Source organism: Mycteria americana, unplaced genomic scaffold, assembly GCF_035582795.1.
Source record: "Mycteria americana isolate JAX WOST 10 ecotype Jacksonville Zoo and Gardens unplaced genomic scaffold, USCA_MyAme_1.0 Scaffold_27, whole genome shotgun sequence".
NCBI classification, from domain to species: domain Eukaryota; kingdom Metazoa; phylum Chordata; class Aves; order Ciconiiformes; family Ciconiidae; genus Mycteria; species Mycteria americana.
Window position 1 is genome coordinate 4298731 of NW_027445609.1, and position 4595 is coordinate 4303325.

Sequence of the window (4595 nt, forward strand, 5' to 3'; positions counted from 1 at the left end):
AGAGCGCGAATGTCTGTGCGGCAGCGAATGCAGTTCCAAGGGACAGTGAAAACCAGGTAGACCTTTCAGTGCTGGCAGCTTTCGTGTGGGCTCAATCAGTGGACGTTTCAAATTTGGCAGCGGGCTGTGCGAGATTCACATAGGCATTGTTGCATCATACCCAACCAAGGCTTTTGCAGAGCGCGAATGTCTGTGCGGCAGTGAATGCAGTTCCAAGGGACAGTGAAAACCAGGTAGAGCTTTCAGTGCTGGCAGCTTTCGTGTGGGCGCAATCGCTGGACGTTTCAAATTTGGCAGCGGGCTCTGCGAGAGTCACATAGGCATTGTTGCATCATACCCAACCAAGGCTTTTGCAGAGCGCGACTGTCTGTGCGGCAGCGAATGCAGTTCCAAGGGACAGGGAAAACCAGGTAGAGCTTTCAGTGCTGGCAGCTTTCGTGAGGGCGCAATCGGTGGATGTTTCAAATTTGGCAGCCGGGCTCTGGGAGAGTCACATAGGCATTGTTGCATCATAACCAACCAAGGCTTGCGCAGAGCGCGAATGTCTGTGCGGCAGCGAATGCAGTTCCAAGGGACAGTGAAAACCAGGTAGAGCTTTCAGTGCTGGCAGCTTTCGTGTGGGCGCAATCGCTGGACGTTTCGAATTTGGCAGCCGGGCTCTGCATGAGTCACATAGGCATTGTTGCATCATAACCAACCAAGGCTTGCGCAGAGCGCGAATGTCTGTGCGGCAGCGAATGCAGTTCCAAGGGACAGTGAAAACCAGGTAGAGCTTTCAGTGCTGGCAGCTATCGTATGGGCGCAATCGCTGGACGTTTCGAATTTGGCAGCCGGGCTCTGCCAGAGTCACATAGGCATTGTTGCATCATAACCAACCAAGGCTTTTGCGGAGCGCGAATGTCGGTGCGGCAGCGAATGCAGTTCCAAGGGACAGTGAAAACCAGGTAGAGCTTTCAGTGCTGGCAGCTTTCGTGTGGGCGCAATCGCTGGACGTTTCGAATTTGGCAGCCGGGCTCTGCCAGAGTCACATAGGCATTGTTGCATCATACCCAACCAAGGCTTTTGCGGAGCGCGAATGTCTGTGCGGCAGCGAATGCAGTTCCAAGGGACAGTGAAAACCAGGTAGAGCTTTCAGTGCTGGAAGCTTTCGTGTGGGCGCAATCGCTGGACGTTTCAAATTTGGCAGCCGAGCTCTGCGAGAGTCATATAGCCATTGTTGCATCATAACCAACCAAGGCTTTTGCGGACCGCGAATGTCTGTGCGGCAGCGAATGCAGGTCCAATGCACAGTGAAAACCAGGTAGAGCTTTCAGTGCTGGCAGCTTTCGTGTGGGCGCAATCGCTGGACGTTTCAAATTTGGCAGCCGGGCTCTGCCAGAGTCACATAGCCATTGTTGCTTCATAACCAACCAAGGCTTGCGCAGAGCGCGAATGTCTGTGCGGCAGCGAATGCAGTTCCAAGGGACAGTGAAAACCAGGTAGAGCTTTCAGTGCTGGCAGCTTTCGTGTGGGCGCAATCGCTGGACGTTTCAAATTTGGCAGCCGGGCTCTGCGAGAGTCACATAGGCATTGTTGCATCATAACCAACCAAGGCTTGCGCAGAGCGCGAATGTCTGTGCGGCAGCGAATGCAGTTCCAAGCGACAGTGAAAAGCAGGTAGAGCTTTCAGTGCTGGCAGCTTTCGTGTGGGCGCAATCAGTGGACGTTTCAAATTTGGCAGCGGGCAGTGCGAGAGTCACATAGGCATTGTTGCATCATAACCAACCAAGGCTTTTCCAGAGCGCGAATGTCTGTGCGGCAGCGAATGCAGTTCCAAGGGACAGTGAAAACCAGGTAGAGCTTTCAGTGCTGGCAGCTTTCATGTGGGCGCAATCGCTGGACGTTTCAAATTTGGCAGCCGGGCTCTGCGAGAGTCACATAGGCATTGTTGCATCATAACCAACCAAGGCTTTTGCGGAGTGCGAATGTCTGTGCGGCAGCGAATGCAGTTCCAAGGGACAGTGAAAACCAGGTAGAGCTTTCAGTGCTGGCAGCTTTCGTGTGGGCGCAATCGGTGTACATTTCAAATTTGGCAGCCGGGCTCTGCCAGAGTCACATAGGCATTGTTGCGTCATAACCAACCAAGGCTTGCGCAGAGCGCGAATGTCTGTGCGGCAGCGAATGCAGTTCCAAGGGACAGTGAAAACCAGGTAGAGCTTTCAGTGCTGGCAGCTTTCGTGTGGGCGCAATCGCTGGACGTTTCAAATTTGGCAGCCGGTCTCTGCCAGAGTCACATAGGCATTGTTGCGTCATAACCAACCAAGGCTTGCGCTGATCGCGAATGTCTGTGCGGCAGCGAATGCAGTTCCAAGGGACAGTGAAAACCAGGTAGAGCTTTCAGTGCTGGCGGCTTTCGTGTGGGCGCAATCGGTGTACGTTTCGAATTTGGCAGCCGAGCTCTGCGAGAGTCACATAGCCATTGTTGCATCATAACCAACCAAGGCTTTTGCGGACCGCGAATGTCTGTGCGGCAGCGAATGCAGTTCCAAGGGACAGTGAAAACCAGGTAGAGCTTTCAGTGCTGGCAGCTTTCATGTGGGCGCAATCGCTGGACGTTTCAAATTTGGCAGCCGGTCTCTGCCAGAGTCACATAGGCATTGTTGCGTTATAACCAACCACGGCTTGCGCAGAGCGCGAATGTCTGTGCGGCATCGAATGCAGTTCCAAGGGACAGTGAAATCCAGGTAGAGCTTTCAGCGCTGGCAGCTTTCGTGAGGGCGCAATCGGTGTACATTTCGAATTTGGCAGCCGGGCTCTGCGAGAGTCACATAGGCATTGTTGCATCATACCCAACCAAGGCTTTTGCAGAGCGCGAATGTCTGTGCGGCAGCGAATGCAGTTCCAACGGACAGTGAAAACCAGGTAGACCTTTCAGTGCTGGCAGCTTTCGTGTGGGCGCAATCGCTGGACGTTTCAAATTTGGCAGCCGGGCTCTGCCAGAGTCACATAGGCATTGTTGCATCATAACCAACCAAGGCTTTTGCGGACCGCGAATGTCAGTGCGGCAGCGAATGCAGTTCCAATGCACAGTGAAAACCAGGTAGAGCTTTCAGTGCTGGCAGCTTTCGTGTGGGCGCAATCGCTGGACGTTTCAAATTTGGCAGCCGAGCTCTGCGAGAGTCATATAGCCATTGTTGCATCATAACCAACCAAGGCTTTTGCGGACCGCGAATGTCTGTGCGGCAGCGAATGCAGGTCCAATGCACAGTGAAAACCAGGTAGAGCTTTCAGTGCTGGCAGCTTTCGTGTGGGCGCAATCGGTGGACGTTTCAAATTTGGCAGCAGGCTCTGCGAGATTCACATAGGCATTGTTGCGTCAGAACCAACCAAGACTTTTGCAGAAAGCGAATGTCTGTGCGGCAGCGAATGCAGTTCCAAGGGACAGTGAAAACCAGGTAGAGCTTTCAGTGCTGGCAGCTTTCGTGTGGGCGCAATCGCTGGACGTTTCAAATTTGGCAGCCGGGCTCTGGGAGAGTCACATAGCCATTGTTGCATCATAACCAACCAAGGCTTTTCCAGAGCGCGAATGTCTGTGCGGCAGCGAATGCAGTTCCAAGGGACAGTGAAAACCAGGTAGAGCTTTCAGTGCTGGCAGCTTTCGTGTGGGCGCAATCAGTGGACGTTTCAAATTTGGCAGCCGGGCTCTGCGAGAGTCACATAGGCATTGTTGCATCATACCCAACCAAGGCTTTTGCAGAGCGCGAATGTCTGTGCGGCAGCGAATGCAGTTCCAAGGGACAGTGAAAACCAGGTAGAGCTTTCAGTGCTGGCAGCTTTCGTGTGGGCGCAATCGCTGGACGTTTCGAATTTGGCAGCCGGGCTCTGCCAGAGTCACATAGGCATTGTTGCATCATAACCAACCAAGGCTTGCGCAGAGCGCGAATGTCTGTGCGGCAGCGAATGCAGTTCCAAGGGACAGTGAAAACCAGGTAGAGCTTTCAGTGCTGGCAGCTTTCGTGTGGGCTCAATCAGTGGACGTTTCAAATTTGGCAGCGGGCTGTGCAAGATTCACATAGGCATTGTTGCATCATACCCAACCAAGGCTTTTGCAGAGCGCGAATGTCTGTGCGGCAGCGAATGCAGTTCCAAGGGACAGTGAAAACCAGGTAGAGCTTTCAGTGCTGGCAGCTTTCGTGTGGGCGCAATCAGTGGACGTTTCAAATTTGGCAGCCGGGCTCTGCGAGAGTCACATAGGCATTGTTGCATCATACCCAACCAAGGCTTTTGCAGAGCGCGAATGTCTGTGCGGCAGCGAATGCAGTTCCAAGGGACAGTGAAAACCAGGTAGAGCTTTCAGTGCTGGCAGCTTTCGTGTGGGCGCAATCGCTGGACGTTTCGAATTTGGCAGCCGGGCTCTGCCAGAGTCACATAGGCATTGTTGCATCATAACCAACCAAGGCTTGCGCAGAGCGCGAATGTCTGTGCGGCAGCGAATGCAGTTCCAAGGGACAGTGAAAACCAGGTAGAGCTTTCAGTGCTGGCAGCTTTCGTGTGGGCTCAATCAGTGGACGTTTCAAATTTGGCAGCGGGCTGTGCAAGATTCACATAGGCATTGT